Genomic DNA, 21785 nt, shown 5'->3' with positions numbered 1-21785 from the left:
CTGAATTGGATAAAAATATGTGTGGGAAATTGGGGTGGGATTGTCCTTTGAAATGAGATTCCTGTAAAAATAAAATCTCTGCCTTTGCGTTAACCATCTCATTCCACGTGAATGCTCTACGTTTGGGACTATGTAGTCCTCTGCAGTTCAAGCTAAAAACCTTGTGTGACATTTTGGTGTTTTTTTTCCTGTCTGTGGGCTAAGTCTGTTGACTCTGTCCCCAGAGAGGAAGCAGTGAAATGTGTGTGCAAACACAAATAATTAGTAAACAGCAAAATTGGAAAGGCAATTTCCTCAGATATAAATAGTGGAAATATCAGGGAAAAAAACAATATTGTAGAATTTAAAGGATAGGTCTAACTAAATGAGTGTATCCACACTACACAAACTTGGGGGTAAAGTTCGTATAAGAAATAGAAAAGAAATAGAAAAAGGGTAAAGATATAGACTAATTGTCCTGAGAACTGGTACTAATTTCCAGTTTATGCATCCCCTTAATCATTTTAGAGAAGAAAGGGTGCCATGAGAGAAATAGTAGGCCTCAGGAACTCTAAAATAGAGATTAGGAAGTGGGGTAATGAGGCAAATAAGAATAGCATATTAACATATACTAACAATATGGACAAAAATATAGAAAGCACCTTAGAGTCCTCGTATATATCTAAAAAGGTAGTCTGTAGATCTGTTGAATCTATCAGGTTGCTCTTAAACTATTATCTAGGGGAAATAATAATGGTAATAAACATAATAAGCATTATTTCAGACATAAATCAAGGTATTCCTGGTGAGTCATATTAATTCCAGTTATGGAAACGTCTCCCATACTTTCACAAATAAAAGAACTACTGTCCCATTCTGTTTCTAGCCAGTTCCAGGGCAATTTTCCATTTACTAACGAGTTCCAATCCTTGTTCTAAGGTGTGAACTATTCTGGTTGAATGTCCATCAGGTATGATTAACTTGACAGGAAATCCCTACCTGTAGGGAATATCATTGTTCCTCAGGGCAGTAGTGACTGGTTGGAATGCCCTCCTCTGTTGTATAGTTGTCTGTGATATGTCAATGAATGTTGAAATGTTCTTGTTCGGTTCTGGCATGTCTTTCCTTGTAAAATATTTTCCTTTGTCTTAAAGAAATGAAAGCGAGCAATAACATCTCTCGGTACTGATGGATCAATATTCCTTGACCTTGGTAGTCAATGGGCCCTGGCAATCTCCATTTCTAGTTCAGTACAGTTAGGCAATAGTCTTTTAGGAATTTCAATAACTGTACATAGAATATGAATCGGAGCACTCACCTAATCACCAATCACGGGAGTGTGGCCTGACAAAGCGCCAAGTGGCGTGATACGGTCCGTGGCCAGCATCTGAACTCCCCCGTTACCATGTACCGCCTCCCTGCTACCATCTGAAGAGGATAGTATCTCGGAAGTTTCCGGAACCAGAAGTGATTGGGTGAGTGCTCAGATTCATATTCTATGTACAGTTATTATTATTCCAATGGACTTTTTCTTCACATGAGCACCATCCATGGTTCCAGTTGCAATTACACTTGTGCATCCCAGGTGCGTGGACATTTCTATTAGTGCAGTTGTTTTCAGTGCCGTTAATTTTATTTTTTATTTTTTTTGCTGCCTTTGGATTGTTGGTTCTTTTAGGAATTTATCTAAATCCTTGGGAGGTACAGATTCAGGAATACCCCTGAACTTCAAGTTATTCCTATGATTCCTGTCCTCAATATCTGCCAGTTTTAGGCTAGGTTCAGACTACGGAATTTCCGCCTGAATTTTCGCTTTGAAATTTCCGGCAGAAATTCCGCTTACTATAATGCATATTGTAGTGAATAGTTTTCCGTTCACAAATTCCCACTTCGGAATTTGTGAAGCGGAAAATCCGGATGAAAAATCTGCTAGAAAATTTCCGCCTGAAGAAAGGGGTTCTTTCTTCAGGCGGAAATCCTAGCGGAACACATATCAGTCTATAGGAGACTGCAGTGTCCGCGCGGTCCTAGCGCCGACTAATTCAGTCGGCGCAGGCGGAACTCGGAATCTCCGGGCGGAAATTTTCTGCCCGGAGATTCCGTAGTCTGAACCTAGCCTTAATCTCAATGCTGTTACTGCACCTTTAGTTGTCTCATTTGGTCAGTGGCAAATTCACCCATTTTGGTTTCTATGTGCTCTACTTTGGAATTTAGAGTGCAGATTTGTTGTGTAGTGGGCTCTCTCATTTTTTGTATGTCCTGCAAGAATTATTATTTTTTAAGCAATAGCATTCACTCTTTGATAAACTGCTCTGAAGCAGTATTGGTAGAGGACGATATTTTTTTTTTATAGGGGATCAGCATCATCTCCATCAACAGGGAGGTCAGGATGTGTGACATGATCCGAATCTTGCTCAGATTTTTGTTAGAGGGTGAAGATTCTGCAGAAGACATTATTTCTGTATCTTCTAGGATCTATGTACAGGAGGGGGGGATCTATTGGTGTTGGAGGATCTTCCCTTTGCTGTGAGGTCCTCTAGTTTAAATTTCACTGGATTGTTTTTCTGGGGGCAAATAAGTCAGAATTATCCCTTTTAACAGTTTTCTGGTATGTCTGTTGATTCCTAGTGCTTTTTCTAGGGGTGTAATAGCTCATACTCACTCAGTTGGTAGCCACTGAAATAATATGAAATTTTGCACTATGGAGAATATCATTTATAAGTATAATAAAGTCAGGTGTTGCAAATGTCCTCCAAGAAGGCAAATATGTGGGTGAGGTGATACAATTTCACCTATCAATAGCGTAGTGTGCAAACTTTATGTGCTGGGTACAGTGAACAGTGGAACAGTATTTTTAGTAAAATAGTAATAATGTAATATATTTTAGTCGCACTCTGCACACTGTAATTAGGTTGTTTGGGTGTTTCCCATGCACTCCTTCAAATTGTTGTTCCTCAGAATCACCAGATAATGAACAGTATAGTCTCCTTCAAGAGTGCTAATATTTGGTAACATTAAACAAGTATGCCCACATAAATATATACTGGGAGGCTAGAGCTCATTGTTTGCGCTAAACAGTAAGATATTGTGATTATGCGCTTCTAAAATGGCTGCTCCGGCTCCTATGAATAATATTCTGTCACAAAAAGGATTTTAATGTTCACTGTCAATTCAAATTGTGCCGATTTTGGCTAGTGGGGCATTTCTTAATGTTCTTAGTGGTATAGTATGGCCCGGGTAACTGTTAATATGCACTGCTGTATTCTCCATACAGTGAGCCAAAACTGAGTGCTTTCACAAAATGGCCGCGGCTTCCTCTGATTATGTTTTCCCGACACTATTCTATGACCTCTCTCTGTCTTTATGATGTAGTTTGGGATACAGGTTATGCTGCCAAAAGTCAATAAAATGTGTACCTGAGTATATCTTTCTTTAACAGGCACTCAGCGGCGGTGATATAGATCGTCCTGAAGCTGTGCTGTGTTCCCAGCTGTCTGTGAGAAGAGGCTACTTTTTAGTAGCGGTCGCTGCTTCTGTATCTCCGCTGGGCCGGCCGATTCCTCAGATCGCTACTTAGGTCAGAAAACCTCTCGGTAGGTGCAGTAGACACGGTCCGGAGATCAACTTCTCTTCTGTATGCTTGCAGGCAATCGTTCCTCAGAGGTGGTACTGCATATCACGGTGTGCTGGGCGCAGGTCAGTGAGGCAGAGACTCCGCTCAGTAATGGCCGCCACTTCCACCTTGTAGCTGGGCCCTCAGAGCCTTCAAACCGGTGTTTCTGTCAGAAATAATAACTCAATCTTCTCAAGTCTTGCACCGGAGGATAGCTTTTCTTCTCCTGTTTCTTCTAGTATGCCTTAGGTCTCAGGATTAAGAGGGAAATCCACATAAAGTTGCTTGTAAGTGCAGCACTGCAGGAGCTGTTCTTATACACGTCTGCTCATGTTCAGTGCTGGATCCGCCCCCCCTGCAGTATTTTTTATAGTAAAATGAAGGGTGTTATTACAAGGTCCAATTGAGCCTGCCAAAAACAAGCCCTCATGTTACTCTGTAGGTGGAGTTATGGCTTTTAGAATGTGAGGAGGAAAAAAAATGAAATGCAAAAATAAATTTTTCTTGTGTTTTACAACACAATGCATGAACCAAAATTTACAATACAGTACAATTGCTCTTATTTACTGCTGCAATTATGCACAAGTATGCACAATTATGGCACAATTTGTCTTACATGACAATAACATGACATTTATAATGAGTTTTGGACACTTTTGCAAAAAGAGGCATGGCTTCACCAAATAGGCTTAGTTTAAAGTGTACCTGTAAGTTCTCAAAAAATGTTTTACTTAGTACATAATCCTGACCATGTACATCAAATTTTTATGCTTCTGTCACCCATATTTATTATAAAAATACCTCTTTTCATTAGCTCACAGTGTTAGAAATCCTCACAGATAAAGGGGGTGTGTCCCTCCCTTGTGGTGCTTGGAGGTGAGCCTTGTCCATGAGTCATCTCTTGTCCATGACTCATGGACAAGCTTGATTCTGCTGCAGGGCTAGTTTGTGTCCCAGTAGGTATGGGGGACCCCTAGTAGTGGGATTTCCAGGAGTCATTTTCTTTATTAAATATACAATTTTTTTTAACCCCTTAAGGACTCAGCTCATTTGGGCCTTAAGGACTCTGACAATTACATTTTTACGTTTTCTTTTTTTTCCTCCTCGCCTTCTGAAAATCATAACTCTTTTATATTTTCATCCACAGACTAGTATGATTGTTTTTTGCGTAACCAGTTGTCCTTTGTAATGACATCACTCATTTTACCATAAAATGTATGGTGCAACCAAAAAAACACTATTTGTGTGGGGAAATTGCTAAGAAAACCGAAATTTTACAAATTTTGGAAGGTTTCGTTTTCATGCTACATACTTTATGGTAAAATAGACATGTTTTCATTATTCTGTAGGTCAATACAATTAAAATGATACCCATGATTATATACTTTTCTATTATTGTACCACTTAAAAATAATTGCAAACTTTTTAACCAAATTAGTGCATTTAAAATTTAAAATTTTGCTGACCTATAACTTTTTCATTTTTCCGTATAAGTGGTGGTATGAGGGCTAATTTTTTGTGCCATAACCTGTTCTTTTTTTTTTTTTATACCACATTTGCATTTTTTATCAATTTTTTTGGAATAAAATGTTATAAAAAACCCAGCAATTTTGGACTTTTTTTTTTTACGTTCACGCCGTTAACCGTACGGGACAATTAATATTATATTTTAATAGTTCGGATATTTATGCACGAAATATGTTTATTAAATACATTTTTTACACTCTTTTAGGGGTAAAATAGGGGAAAAAGGGACAATTTAAATTTTTATTGGGGGAGGGGATTTTTCACATTTTCTTTACTTTTCTTTACTATTTTTTTACTTTTTTTTACACTTTAATGGTCCCCTTAGGGGACTATTTATAGCAATCATTTGATTGCTAGTACTGTCCAGTGCTATGTATAGCGCATAGCACTGATCAGTGTTATCGGCTATCTTCTGCTCTGGTCTGCTCGATCTCAGACCAGAGCAGAAGACACCAGGAGACAAACGGAGGCAGGTGAGGGGACCTCCGTCTGCCATTACAGATGTTCGGATCGCCACGGCAGCGCTGCAGGTCATCCGATCATGCATTTTTCTGACCGCACTCTCGCAGATTCCGTGATCTGTATTGATCCCGGCATCTGAGGGTTCAATGGCAGGCGGCCATTACCGGCGGGTTCCTGGCTGCTATCAGCAGCTGGGAACTGCTGCGCATGACCCGAGCATCGCTCTGATGCTCGCGGCCATGTACAGGACATAAATGTACATCCTGATGCGTTAAGTACCACCGCACCAGGACGTACATTTACGTCCTACGTTGTTAAGGGGTTAAACAACCATATTACAAAAGGCCTTCAATTTTCATCAGTAACAACACATAAAACGTTTTTGGATCTGCTCATTTAAGATACACAAAAAGGCTGCATATTCTGTGGCAGTTAAGGTAGCCAATAGCTGGTGTAAATTTACGTTAAACTGTCTTCAGATGCCCCAGATGTATCAATCTGTCTGATATCCTGTGATAAATCAGGTGCAAGGGAAACCTGTCAGTTCGAGTTTGCACTGTCTACAAATTAAAGTGTTTTAGTAAATCTGGGTCAATGTCATGCGGAAACTGTATGAGATGGCAAGGGTTAATGGGTGCATTTCTGAAACTATGGGACATATAATGTTTTTAATATGTGTAATAGAATCATTATACAAGTACATTACAATCTATGCTCATAAGAAAATTGACATATCCTCAGATGTGCAACAGAAATACTGACATACAAATTTAAAGCCCTGTCATACACAAGCTCATCACATTGTAAACGTCCTGTCCACTCATGTGTGATACAATCCTCTGGGGTGCCAGCGCAACATATTCCAGATCATGAAAGATTTAATAAGAGACAAGAGTTGGCCCAACAAGTCTGAATATTTAATTGTGGTGGGGGGTTGATGGGGGGGGGCTGTATTTTCAAGTAGCCTGTGATTTCCTCTAATGGCTGGATAGAAGAAGTGAACACTGTACAGACCGCTCTTGGTTTGCTCGTACTCTCCGAACGGTTGTGTGACAAATCAGCTGCAGCATGTTCCTCCACTGCCAGTCAACATGCACGGAAAAAAGAGGTCTTATGAGGTTTTTGTGTAGCTGCCCAGGAGAGAAGGGAGAGAGTACAGATCAGACCCAGGTGCACTGCAGTAAGCCAAGCAGAAGAGAGCAGTTTGTTAATGTGGCCTTGAATAATTCACATCACATTCACTGATGGTAGGCTTTAAATACAGCCAGGGGATCAGCATATTTATTCCTTAAATAGCAAGGCATGATTTGCTTGGGAAATTCATTAACTTTTGCATTGACTTGGCTTACAATAAACTGCGACACTTTATTCTAGAGAAATCTGTGATGATGCCCTATGTGCAATGATTAGAGCATCATATCCATTACAAATCTATAACACTAAAGGGAGCTGCCATCTGTCCCTGAATATTGTGTTCAATACCGTGCAAAATAGTTCTTCTCCAAAAGGGATCAAAATTGTCTCTCTAATACCACCTATTGGTAGATGTCCTGCAAGGCAGTGTCAGGTCCATTAGAGGGCCTTGGCACATGACTAGGGATGTCAGCCTTCAGCAGACGGCACTGTTTCTAGGTGTTTGCTCCTCATCAGTACTAAGTAAAGTTCAGTTCACTTTTCCCTGGGAACATTACCTGTAAGACTCCAAACAGCAGCTGGATCCCTGCAAGGAGAATCAGTACCTTCACGGCATCTCACCAAACCAGCCAGAACCGTACTCTGTACTGATCCGGAGGAAAAAACACAGGAACATTACATTACCATTTATAGACAGGAGTCTTCACTTATGGCTAAAATCTCTGGTAATTTCTCAGGGTTCTTTAATGGGTAAGACATTGATTTACAGGGTACCTGCCTATAGGTGGCAATAGAGAGACAGTTTTCTTCTTTGGGGAGGGACTTAATTTGCATATTTTTTCCCAGGGAGCACATTGCTGGATCTTTACAAGGTTAATCAGTAGCTTCCATCATGCCCAATACCAATAGAAGTCTCAGCAATATACAGTGGTCCCTCAACATACGATGGTAATCCGTTCCAAACGGACCATCGTTTGTTGAAACCATCGCATGTTGAGGGATCCGTGCAATGTAAAGTATAGGACAGTGGTCTACAACCTGCGGACCTCCAGATGTTGCAAAACTACAACACCCAGCATGCCCGGACAGCCAATGGTTGAGTGTTGTAGTTTTGCAACATCTGGCTGTCCGCAGGTTGTAGACCACTGTTAGAGGAAGTTGTACTCACCCGTCCCCGACGCTCCGGACCGTCACCGCACCCCGGGATGTCACCATCCATCGCTGTCGCCGCGTCCCCGAGGTGTCCCCTCCGGGGAGGCCTCTGCTTCCCCGGCATCCGCGCTCTCCATCGCCGCCATCACGTCGCTACGCACGCCGCTCCAATTGGATGGCGGGACGGTTTGCGCAGCGATGTGATGATGCCGATGGAGAGCGCCGACGATGGAGGGGATCCCGAAGAAGACGTGCCGTAGACCCGAGGACAGGTAAGTGATCGTCAGCACAGGGCACGGGGCACCGTAAACGGCTATCCGGTGGCAGCTGAAGCAGTCTGCGCTGCCATTTATGCGATGGCCCCGACATACAAAAGCATCGTATGTTGATGCTGCCTTCAACATGGCCTCTGAGAGGCCATCGCATGTTGAAATTATCGTATGTCGGGGCCATCGAAGGTCGAAGGGTCACTTTATTTAATACTTCACTCTTTGAGTATTGTAGCTCAACAGAGGCCTGTGATATTGTGATTTTTATCGAGATCATTTCTCAGAAAAAAATTAAGCTTAAAAGTTTGTCTATGTGTGTAGATACATTTATGCATACTGTATTTGCATATATACGTGTACGTATCTATGTCTGTGGATGAATGAGTATATACCATTTGTGCTTGACAGTGACATTAGTATTATCTTCACTTACACTGACTTACAGTTTTCTCATAAAGATTAGTCGATTTGCTTTCTACATTTACAGTAAGGTCCTATATGTTTGCGCTACATGTATTGACTGGCTATTTTAAGCACATATAAATCTATGCACATATGACACATGTCTAATTGCAAAAACAATATACACAGGAGAATCTGCACCATATTGCGGCATCCCTTGGAGAGTTCCATTTGTCAAACAGATGATGGGAGGCGACTGAGCACAAATTGCTTCTTTTTCCTACATCCTGCTCTTTCCCTTGGAAGCAAAGGTACACATGCCCCTGCTGAACTCGCTGTGTTTACTACACAAGGGCAAAACAAAGCTTCCTTCCAAGATGGCATATGGGAAGTAAACAGAGACAGGTCGGCGCACCCGTGTCTTCAAAAGCAGACGCTTTCATTTATTTAGTCTTCTTACCATTTACACAGTTTAGATAGTTCTCAGATATATCAGTAGCTGCCAATGACATTGTATTATATGCCTAAATTTAATTATTAAATTGTTCAAATATGCTTAGATACATTACACATGTGGTACAGTTTCTACCAGAACTGAATTTTCAGATAATTTTTTTTTTCTATAAATAATATAGTATTGTAATATATTTGTTTATACAGAACACAGATCAGCCATATCTCTGCTTGTGGGTCCCAGTGCAGAATTTGTTCCATTAATAAGATAATAGTTTTTTGTTTTTTTTATGTGTTAGAAAGCTCTTTTCCACTGGAAAACATTTTTTTTAATCAACTGGTGCCAGAAAGGTATACAGATTTGTAAATTACTTCTATTTAAAAATCTTAACCCTTCCAGTACTTATCAGCTGTTGTATACTCCACAGGAAGTTATTTTCTTTTTGAATTTCCTTTCTCTCCTTTCATTTTAGGAACCGTCCAGAGTAGGAGCAAATCCCCATAGCAAACCTATATTGCTCTGGACAGTTCCAGACATGGACAGAGGTTTCAGCAGAGAGCACTGTGGTCAAACAGAAATGACATTCATAAAGAAAAGAACTTCCTGTGGAGTATACAACAGCTGATAAGTACTGGAAGGGTTAAGATTTTTAAATAGAAGTAATTTACAAATCTGTATAACTTTCTGGCACCAGTTGATTAAAAAAAATGTTCTCCAGGGGAGTACCCCTTTAAGGGCTTCTGAGGCATCTGAGCCCAGGTGCAACTGCTACCTCTGCACCCCTCAAGTTATGCTCCTGATAAGATTATTAAAACTTGCTGATTTGTAACGTGAATAACATTATCTTGTTACAATGGTATCTTTCAAGGAGTGAGATGTAAAAGGGTAGTTACACAAAGTGGTGGGCAATAACCCTACCCATATGAAGGGGGCTTAGCTTGTTAATGGCTACACATATTTGGAGTTTTGAATGCAAAATTATACAGCCAGTAACATAAATTAGCTATTGCCAGCCTTCTCAGAAAGGTGCCAGAAAATGTGGTGCTTCACAGTTTGCTACACATGTTGGCGTGTAGTTTCAGCCCATGCTAACCCCTGCCCATGGCAAAAATGTGAACTTGGGCATGAGAACGTTACAATAGAGCAACATAAAAAGTTGGCCGTCTCATGAATTATGTTTCCTTTTATACTTTATGAACAGCCAGGTGTGTGATTTACTTAGGTAATAGATGACACCAGGATGTAGCATGTAAGGGAGACAGGCAATGACAGTGTGATGCTCTGTGCAGTGTTCTACTGGGTGTTCTTAGGTCCTAGTATTCACATGGCTGTTACTTGGACATGTACCCCCTACCTAAACCTTGTTGTGGACCATGAACATTACTTCAGAGCAATGGAAATCCCTATTGGCAGTGGCCTTTTTTAGAATGGTGTCACACTGCAAAAATTGTTCAGGAATAGTTTGAGAATACGACAAAGAATTCAAGGTGTTGATTTGGTCTTCTAATTCTCTGGATGTTAATCTGATCTAATCTAATCTTTGGGATGTACTAGAAAAACTAGTCTGACTCATTGAAGCCCCACCTTGGAGTCTATGGAACGTAAATGGGCACTATCATTAAAAATAATTTTTGCTATTGCACTCCTTATGGTAAATAAAAAATCTTTCTAATGTACTTTGATTAAAAAACATTGCATATCTAGATTTTATTAAGGCTTTTGACACTGTCCCACATCAAAGACTTATCAATAAACTACAGTCATTGAGCTTGGACTCCCATATTGTTGAGTGGATTAGGCAGTGGCCAAGTGACAGACAACAGAGGGTTATAGTCAATGGAGTATATTCAGAGCAAGGTCTTGTTACCAGTGGGGTACCTCAGGGATCTGTACTGGGACCAATTTTGTTAAATATATTCATTAGTGATATTGCAAAAGGTCTCAATGGTAAGGTATGTCTTTTTGCTGATGACACAGATATGTAACAGGGTTGATGTTCCAGGAGGGATACGCCAAATGGAAAATGATTTAGGAAAACTAGAAGAATGGTCAGAACTCTGGCAACTGAAATTCAATGCGGATAAGTGCAAGATAATGCACCTGGGACGTAAAAATCCTCGGGCAGAATATAGAATATTTGACACAGTCCTGACCTCAGTATCTGAGGAAAGGGATTTAGGAGAAATTATTTCAGAAGACATAAGGTAGGAAGACAATGTAATAGAGCAGCAGGAAACACTAGCAGAATGCTTGGATGTATAGGGAGAGGTATAAGCAGTAGAAAGAGAGAAGTGCTCATGCCGTTGTACAGAACACTGATGAGGCCTCATTTGGAGTATTGTGCGCAGTACTGGAGGCCGTATCTCCAGAAAGATATAGATACTCTAGAGAGAGTTCAGAGAATATCTACTAAACTAGTACATGGATTGCAGGATAAAACTTACCGGCAAAGGTTAAAGGACCTTAACATGTATAGCTTGGAAGAAAGAAGAAACAGAGGGGATATGATGGAGACTTTTAAATACATAAAGGGAATCAACACAGTAAAGCAGGAGAGCATATTTAAAAGAAGAAAAACTACCACAAGAGGACATAGTTTTATATTAGAGGGGCAAAGGTTTAAAAGTAATATCAGGAAGTATTACTTTACTGAGAGAGTAGTGGATGCATAGAACAGCATTCCTGTAGAAGTGGTCGCTGCAAATACAGTGAAGGAGTTTAAACATGCATGGGATAAGCATAAGGCTACTTCATATAAGATAAGGCCAGGGATTATTGATAGGATTCAGATTATTGGGCAGACTAGATGGGCCAAATGTTTCTTCTGCTGACACATTCTATGTTTCTATGTAAAATGACGTTTTTTTAATGTTTTATTTGTGTTTAAAAAAGCTGCCACTAGGTGTCTCCCTATTCATCCAGAGCACATTTCCCCCCATCTCTTGCACAGATTTTGAACTCCTTCTGGTCTGGCAGAAGTCCAAAATCAGGAAATGCTGTCTGGAGTACTGAGGGGTGTGTGTGCAGCCTTACACTGAACTGCTCTGGGCCGTGTGTAGCAGAGTGAGGGAAGAAGTTATCCCCTGTATGGCTTCATATGATGTCACACATGCTGGGTAACGCCCCTTCCCAGTCTGTGAATCTGACTGACACTGAGCAGAAAATACAGAGCAATATCAAGGTATAAAACTAAAAAATAATAAAAAAAATAAAGGCGGGGGGTGGATTATCATTATGGGGGCAGTGAACTGGGAGGATTATAAAATTTAACAAGATCATGAGAGGTATTCATTAAACAATCCATTGCTAATATCTTGGTTCCAGATACCATAGGGTACCCTCTGAATAGGTCAGAGCTGTTTTGCAGCATGAGGGGGGCATGCAGTACAAAATATTAGACAATATAATAAAAGAAAACAAAGTAATAATCTTTAACAAGAAAGTTGTATATAATATGACCATATTTTATAATGGTGTACATCACTACTGTTAAGTTAGTTTTTTAAGGTAATACATTGCAATAGCAGCATGCAAATCCTCCTAATGTACTTCATAGCCCTGCTACTACCACAGTTTCTGGCATCAGAAACAACTCTGATCCTGGTAGTTTAACCCCCTTGATGTTGCAGTCTTTCTATCGCCCCTTCTTCCTTTAGGATATGATTACAGGGAGCAGGTGGGTAGCTCTTGGAGCTCAGAGCTTAAAGGGGTACTCTTGTGGAAAACTTTTTTTTTTTAAATGAACTGGTGCCAGAAAGTTAAACAGATTTGTAAATTACTTCTATTAATTTTTTTTTTTAAATCCTTTTAGTACTTTTTAGCAGCTGTATGCTACAGAGGAAATTCTTTACTTTTTGAATTTATTTTTTGTGTTGTCCACAGTGCTCTTTGCTCACACCTCTGTCCGGGTCAGGAACTGTCCAGAGTAGCATAGGTTTGCTATGGGGATTTTTTCCTGCTCTGGACAGTTCCTGATACAGGCATCAGGTGTCAGCAGAGAGCACTGTGGACAAGACAAAAAAGAAATAAAAAAAATAAAGCAAACAGCTGCTAAAAAGTACTGAAAGGATTAAGATTTTTTAATAGAAGTAATTTACAAATCTGTTTAACTTTCTGGCACCAGTTCATTTAAAAAAAATGATAATAATGATCCCAAGTCTGCTGCTTTACTACACCTATTAGGTCCATTACACTGCACAGAAGTATTGCAGTGTATGATACAAGCAACCAGGACAAAGCATGTTCAAAAAATTTACTAATATCTGGAAAAAAACAACAAGCCTACTTTAAATTAACTCTCTCAGACTTCAGCAAACCCAAAACAAGTGATTTTTATGGTGTTTTTATTCTGCAAAGTAGTAAAACATTGGAACAATTTAATTAAATGGGCACTGTCAGATGTAAAAACTTTTTATATGTTGTACATCTTGGCAAAAAAATAGTTTTTCTAATATACTTTTTTTTTTTAATTCTCATTTTATTAAAGAAAACTGCCTTTAAAAATACCACCACTAGGGGCCCCTATTCTTCCTGGGACACTGATGAGTCCCACAGCAGCATGAGCATGTTTAAGGGTCATGGACACAAGATGATTGACAAGGCTGCAGGAGAAACCCAGCCTTGCAGGAACACTACTGTAACACAGAGTTTTACCAATCATGTGCCACCAGCTGTTGCAAAATTACAACTCCAATCATGCCTGGAGAGTCAAAGGATGCCTGGGCATGGTAGGAGTTGTAGTTTTGCAAAAGCTGTAGACACACAGCTGAAGGCAACACTGCTGCAAAAAAGAGTTATTCAAACATTGTACCTTCAATTATTCCAAAACTACAAGTCTCAGCAGTACAGGACTGCCTAAGGATGACACACATGAATGACATAGGAAGATGTAAGTTATACATCTTACCATATTGTATTTTGTGGTAGAATACAGGCAATCTCCAATAATCATTGTGTGTGTACAGCATAAAACCAGAGAGGAAAGGGTTACAGAGCAGGGCTGCCAGGCTCGCTCCCTAGAGCAGTGAGTCAGCAGAGTAAGGGAGGGGGAGGAGTCAGCACAGTGCAGGCAAGAGAAGGGCATGCCCCCCCCCCTTAGAAAGATGCATTGAGCAGCTGTAATATGCTATTCTTTAGTGAAATAGGGGTGATAGATACATAAAAATTACATCATCAGGATGAGGTACTGATTAACATATAACAGATAATTATATATTAGGTATCACTGTAATTGTATTAACCTGTAGGATAAAGATAATAACATTTTATTGATACTAAAAATCTAAGCGTATAACTTTGAAAAATGTCCCTCTGAACAAGGGCACCTATTGTCTGTTTTTTCTACTTGCTTGTATTCCTTTAAGCTCTGTGTGCACTGTATTCCTTCAAGTATCTTGTATCCACCATATTTATTGGCATATAACAAACACACTTTTTAGACTAAAATATTATGCTAAAACCCTACCTGCGTGTTAGATGCCGATAAATCCTACTTGAGGCTCACAGCAGCCAGCGCTGGTCATCTGGACATCTTTCCCCCCACCTCCTCCTCTGAACCCTTTTTGTATTTTGTTATTTTCCCCCCTTACCTGGACTGCGTGTTCCGGCAGGATCAGGTTCCAGCGGCATCTAAGGCTGACTGTGCACTGACTAGTGACGTCCTCTGTGCAGAGTGCGCAGGCCAGGGTAAGGGAAAAGAAAACAAAATACAAGCAGGGGTTCAGATGTGGTATAATCAGTGAGAGGAAAGATGTGTGGGAGGATCAGTGAGGGGAAAGATGTGTGGGAGGATCAGTGAGGGGAAAGATGTGTGGGAGGATCAGTGAGGGGAAACACGTGTGGGGGGATCAGTGAGGGGAAAGATGTGTGGGAGGATCAGTGAGGGGAAACACGTGTGGGGGGATCAGTGAGGGGAAAGATGTGTGGGGGGATCAGTGAGGGGAAAGATGTGTGGGGGATCAGTGAGGGGAAACACGTGTGGGGGGATCAGTGAGGGGAAAGATGTGTGGGGGATCAGTGAGGGGAAAGATGTGTGGGGATCAGTGAGGGGAAACACGTGTGGGGATCAGTGAGGGGAAACACGTGTGGGGGGATCAGTGAGGGGAAAGATGTGTGGGGGATCAGTGAGGGGAAAGATGTGTGGGAGGATCAGTGAGGGGAAACACGTGTGGGGGGATCAGTGAGAGAAAAGATGTGTGGGGGGATCAGTGAGGGGAAAGATGTGTGGGGGGATCAGTGAGGGGAAACGTGTGGGGGGGTCAGTGAGGGGAAAGATTTGTGGGGGGATCAGTGAGGGGAAAGATGTGTGGGTGGGATCAGTGAGGGGAAAGATGTGTGGGGATCAGTGAGGGGAAAAATGTGTGGGAGGGATCAGTGAGGGAAAACGTGTGTGGGGGGATCAGTGAGGGGAAAGATGTGTGGGGGGATCAGTGAGGGGAAAGATGTGTGGGGGGGTTCAGTGAGGGGAAAGATTGAGGGGGGATCAGTGAGGGGAAAGATGTGTGGGGGGATCAGTGAGGGGAAAGATGTGTGGGGGGATCAGTGAGGGGAAAGATGTGTGGGGGATCAGTGAGGGGAAAGATGTGTGGCATGGGGGGATAAGGGGGAGGAGGGGGAATTATGTGACACAGAGGCGGATAAACGGGGAGGTTAAGTTCAGAGCTTCAAAGTCATTTATTTTAAATGTCATTTTTTTTACTCAAAATTCCTTCTTAAAATGAGGATGCGTGTTATACACCAGTGTGTGTTATACGCCGATAAATACACTATCTTCGCAGCTTGAATGTCATTATATGTGTATTATTTACAGGCCTAGTACATGTGAAATATCCATAGTATAATAATTACATGCAAATTATCATAAGGCTTAACAGTAGCAGAAAATGTAGGTTATCTAGTTATGCAGGGATAATATAGAAGTGTTGACAGGAGTATATATTGAGAGTATCTGCAGGTGTGTTAACAATGGCCACAGTGGGAACAGGAACATATTGGGATTAGAATCCATCTTGGAAAATGAGAATCATTAGTCGTAGTTGTCAGTGCCAAGCAGTAGGGAAGGTAGTAGCCTCTGATTCATGTCACTACATGTTTTATGAATTGTACTTTTTAAAGGCAACATCCTATATTATCCAGCGAATCTATGTTTTGTTGGTAAGCTATAGGGACATTACAGACAGCAGGAAGGCCTATCTTTAATAATCCTCTGGATGGTATCATTGTTTTATCTGCAATTGGGAAATACAATAGGCCTTATGCATGGAAACTACATTAAAGGGAACCTGTCAAGTGTCTAATAGCAAAACAGAACCGCATTTCAGAGAAAACTGGCCAGGAACAAGGTTTTGGGTCACCGGGTTGGTCCCAATCAGGTTATCCTTGTCCGGCTTGGCTTGATTGACATGGTTGGTGGGGACAAATAAATCTATAAACATAACAGATAATAACCCAAAACAAACGTTGCAATATATAAATATACTTAAAGTAGTTTAGATCAGCAAAGAGGTTAAAAAGAGAAAAAAAAAAACAATGGAGGATTTCTGTGCTGCATTAACACCAAAAAATAATAGACCAGACTACTGAGATGGGAAAAGAAAAAAATGTCTCGACCTTGAGGCCAAAAAATGATCCTTAAGGAGTTCCAATAAGCTTTAGGGAGATGAAAGATGGAATCTGATATTCTGCTATGGGCGACACGTTTTCTTAGAGCGGTTTTTATACATGAGGCCCAAAATATTTATGAGGAACTCGTCATCTATCTTTTATGATTTTGATGTTATAGTGTCAGAACATCTTGAGGTCCATGGCAGCAGGCAGCACTCTGACAAGGCTGTGTGGTAGGGATAGCTACTATATTAGTCATATACAGTAAAAATTTTAAAAGTCATTTTTTTGTGCAGTTTTATTAGGCATTAAATAAATCTAATAACCTAGGACATTTTAAAATCATTAATATTTTAGACTACTAAGAGAATAAAATAATATAAGGTTACTGCTTCACGGGCAACAACTGATTTTCACGCGCAACCATACAGTTATTTTTTGCGAAAGGGAACTTGCCACATTATCAATGTTGTCTGATCTGAGAATTGTATACTATACAATAAGAAAAGGCAAACAGATTGATAACATTGTGTGTCGATTCAGAATAACCTTTATGTCGCCCCTTCTCTTTAGTCTAGTGGGTGGTATTTCTCAGCTATCTTTATATGGATGCTTATATAGGGAAGGGTGACAATCACTTAGGGGGAGATTTATCAAAACCTGTGCAGAGGAAGCGTGGTGCAGTTGCCCATAGCAACCAATCAGATTGCTTCTTTCATTTTCCACAGGCCTCTTTAGAGGCCTGTGGAAAATGAAAGAAGCAATCTGATTGGTTGCTATGGGCAACTGCACCACTCTTGCTCTACACAGGTTTTGATAAATCTCCCCCTTAGTCCTTAGTTTAGAATGAGCAGGGACTTTTATATAATATACAAGTTATACTGAATCTTTTTCCACAAAAGCTACGTATCAGTCTGTTTATGTACTCATGTCCTATAATATAAGTATATAAGTTTACACTTGCTGGCGTTGATACATGCTCAGTGTACCTGGGCATGATTTTTTGCTGTTGTTAAAGCGGTACTCCACTGGCCAGCATTTGGAACATTTAGTTTTGAACACTGTGTGCGCTTCGGGGATCAGCCACGCCCCCGTGATGTCACGCCATGCCCCCTCAATACAATTCTATGGGAGGGGGGGTGATGGCTGCTCCCATCAGACTTACATTGAGGGGGCATGGCCTGACATCATGAAGGGGCGTGGCTGCACACAGAATTTGGAACTTAATGTTCCGAATGATGGCCAGTGGGGTATGCCTTTAACCCCTTAAGGACTGGGGTTTTTTCCGTTTTTGCATTTTCGTTTTTTGCTCCTTGCCTTTAAAAAATCATAACTCTTTCAATTTTGCACCTAAAAATCCATATGATGGCTTATTTTTTGCGCCACCAATTCTACTTTGTAATGACGTCAGTCATTTTGCCCAAAAATCTACGGTGAAACCAAAAAAAAAATCATTGTGCGACAAAATTGAAAAAAAACGCTGTTTTGTAACTTTTGGGGGCTTCCGTTTCTACGTAGTACATTTTTCGGTAAAAATGACACCTTATGTTTATTCTGTAGGTCCATACAATTAAAATGATACCCTACTTATATAGGTTTGATTTTGTCGGACTTCTGAAAAAAATCATAACTACATGCAGGAAAATTAATACGTTTAAAATTGTCATCTTCTGACCCCTATAACTTTTTTATTTTTCCATGTATGGGGCAGTATGAGGGCTCATTTTTTGCGCCGTGATCTGAAGTTTTTGCATTGATAGGACTTATTGATCGCTTTTTATTCATTTTTAAATGATATAAAAAGTGACCAAAAATGCACTATTTTGGACTTTGGAATTTTTTTGCGCGCACGCCATTGACCGAGCGGTTTAATTAATGATATATTTTTATAATTCGGACATTTCTGCACGCGGTGATACCATATATGTTTATTTTTATTTACACTGTGTTTTTTTTATTGGAAAAGGGGGGTGATTCAAACTTTTAATAGGGGAGGAGTTAAATGATCTTTATTCACTTTTTTTTTTTCACTTTTTTTTGCAGTGTTATAGGTCCCATAGGGACCTATAACACTGCACACACTGATCTTCATCATTGATCAGTGGTTTCTCATAAGAAACCAGTGATCAACGATTCTGCCGCATGACTGCTCATGCCTGGATCTCAGGCAGTCATTCGGCGATCGGACAGCGAGGAGGCAGGAAGGGGCCCTCCCGCTGTCCTGTCAGCTGTTCGGGATGCCGCGATTAGCCGCGGCTATCCCGAACAGCCCGACTGAGCTAGCCGGCCACTTTCGGTTTCATTTTAGCCGCGCGGCTCAGCTCTGAGCGCGCAGCTAAAGAGTTAATAGCGCGCTGTGCGCTATTAGAGGCGGGTCCCGGCTTCACTATGACGCCAGGCCCGCCGTGATATGATGCGGGGTTACTGTGTAACCCCGCGTTATATCAGAAGAGCAGGATCGAGGACGTACCTGTACGCCCTTGGTCCTTAAGGGGTTAAGGCCAGCTAATAAAGATTGGCTCACTAGAAGTGACTTTTCACCAGCACAGAGCATATATGGATGTTCTAAGAGAGATCAAAATAATTAACAATTGGGGAGCCAACCTTTGGTTTCCTTACCAGAGGACGGGGTAATCTCTGATGTTGGACCTGCATCAGCTGTGAAAGCAGCTACATTACCAATAACAGCCATTACAAAAAACTGGGGCAGGTACAAGTATGTAGAGATATAAACAATGAAGAAGCTGTGGGACTAACCTGAGCACTGTGCCCCCTTTGAACAGCTTATTAGTGGGGTGATGGGTGTTGGACCACCACCACCATCTAATATGGCTACTTGCCTATTCTTAGGATAGGCCTTAAATTTTAAAAGCAGGGATAAACCATATAAAAGGCTGGATTTCAATACAATAAGGATACAAAGTGGAATATTGTAAACATTTTTATATGAAGAGGAGGCAGATTTCCCTGAATAAAATAAATATGAGATTGTAACATTCCAGGGTTTTGGGATCTTTGCAATAAACATATAAGAAATACTTGCGTGGTTCTTAAAGCAGAAGCATTTCCTGACTCAACACTATTCTTTTCCCTGCTCCCATATAAAACAGAGAATCTTTCATGTCTATGACTTATTTCCAGCAGTAAAGCTTTGAGGAAAGTGATGCCAGCTCCACTATTGAGAGCTGTTTTGAACAAGTATCAAACCCTAAACTGCTGCTCCTAAGCAAGGTATTCACAATTCCGGCTGAACAGATGCTTGTGACTTTTAGGCAATTGTAATGGTGGGATTGTTTTGAAGTCAGATTATAGCACATGAAACGCTGTATTCTCTGAAGTAATCCTGCCGCCAACATTTCAAGTATATTTGGGATTTAGTGTAAAAAAAATAAATAAAAAAACTTTAAAATTACATTCAAATTACATTTTATTTCCCTGAATTTACAGAAAAATTTCACTTGCAAGGAGAGTTTAAACTATATTTTGTCCTTTTTATTCTGACACAGCATTTTTTATGAAATGAGATTTCAAAGCTTTTCATCTATGAGAAGTATACAGTCTAAAGCTTTTCCACAATCTTACGAAATATGTAAACTAAAACCAGTTCTACTGACTTAAACATAATATCATCATAACATTTTAGGGGGATCTAGGTTCTGTTCAAGTAACCAGAGATTTTGTCCCTTTCTTAACTTTCCTCCTTTCCCTGATATTTCTCATTAAAAAAATTCTAGGGGCAAAAATCTTGAGCCTTGAGACATTTGTAAATTTAATTTTATGTTACTGTAAAAAGATATGGAATCTGATCCCCTATAAACTGAATGAATCCTAGAAGGCCTGTGTCAGCTGCTCCTTTGTTGCTCAGATATTACAAGCTCCGCTGGTGGGTAAAACTCCTCAGAAATGTATCCAGCACTCTGATGTGAAGTAAAAACAACTTCATTAAGCCATTTTAAAAGAAGTCCATTGAAAACAATCACGCACCATAAGCTATGAAGTCATATAGTCAACACATTTCAATCCACGCCCCCCTGGCTCTTACTCATGAGCCATGAGTAAGAGCCAGGGGACCTATATTGCCTATATGGATTCATGGCTCCTGGAACATGGACTTATTTTAAGATGGCCTAAAAAAGTATTCTGTTACTGTACTTGTTGTGTATATTAGGCTGGGTTCCCATTAAAGAAGATATGTAGCTGAAAAAATGTATTCCTTATCCACAGGATAGGGGATAAGTTTCTGATCACAGGGGAATCCAACCACTGGGACCCCCATACGGGCCCCGGCTCAGCCCCAGCTCCGCTCCTCTAATGATGTGTTGTACCCAGCATCAAAGCTGGTCAAAACACGGCTCCTCCATTCCTCTCTATGGGAGAGGCGGAGACACATGAACGCTGTGTCTCTGTGTCTCTCATAGAAATGAATGAAGGGTACATGTTTAGACCAGCTTCTGTGCTAGGTACAACACACACATTAGAGGAGCAGAGACGGGGCAAGGCAGAGCTCTGTACAGGAGATTGTGGGGGGTCCCATTGGTTGGACCCCCCACCTTATGATCACACACTTAGGGGATATGTTATTTCCTCGGTATTACTGCTTTAAGATGTGTCACTATGTCTTATGAATACCTTGGCATAGGGATATATATGTGAATGTACAGGTAGTGGCCCAATTGACTCTGATGGCATGAACATTGTCAGCTAGTAACTACTTTCAGATCATTTTCCAAATGTATATGTGACCCAAAACACAAATAAGTTTACAAAATTACCCTAACATAGTCACTAGCTGACTACGATAGGCCCATTTAAGAAAATATTTACCCTCTGCCTGTATGTTTACATGTACATCGGCATCCCATTTGCCAACGTATAAGTGTAATGTATTTGCAAACCGTAGTGTTAGCCCAGCCTTATGTAAAATTCTTGTATACCATTGCTTTTTTGGTCCAGTAGAACAGTAGGAGGTCACAATATGACAGAAACTTACATAACCCCAGGAAGTGGCAACAGTGTTAACTGCTGAGCCACCGTCTGGTCTACACAAATATACAAAAAAAAATCTCGTGAATGTTAATAAGTGTAGTAAAAACATACTGGGCCTAATTAACTAAGGCTTTTGCAAGTAAATTTTGTAGTAATTTTCATGTTGTATGTCTCGTGCGCCAGAATTTCTGACAAAAAATCCAAA

The 21785-nt window shown here is 40.5% G+C and overlaps 1 protein-coding gene across 5 annotated transcripts in view; it reads left to right on the top strand.

Annotated features, from left to right (window-relative positions):
* HS3ST5 (heparan sulfate-glucosamine 3-sulfotransferase 5) overlaps positions 1 to 21785 on the top strand; it is a 295067-nt gene that overhangs the window by 86081 nt on the left and 187201 nt on the right. Inside the window, exon 2 of one of the 5 annotated variants that reach the window (XM_056566360.1) lies at positions 3419 to 3572. The exons of 3 other annotated variants lie outside the window; for them this stretch is intronic. The gene's annotated coding sequence lies outside the window, so the exon portion shown is untranslated. Of the gene's footprint in view, positions 1 to 3418; positions 3676 to 21785 lie in introns of all 5 variants that reach the window. One more of the 5 variants, XM_056566361.1, reaches the window with a different exon arrangement.

Source organism: Hyla sarda, chromosome 3, assembly GCF_029499605.1.
Source record: "Hyla sarda isolate aHylSar1 chromosome 3, aHylSar1.hap1, whole genome shotgun sequence".
Taxonomy (NCBI): domain Eukaryota; kingdom Metazoa; phylum Chordata; class Amphibia; order Anura; family Hylidae; genus Hyla; species Hyla sarda.
Note: the sequence above shows the minus strand (reverse complement) of the source record. Positions and strands in the feature narration are given on the sequence as shown.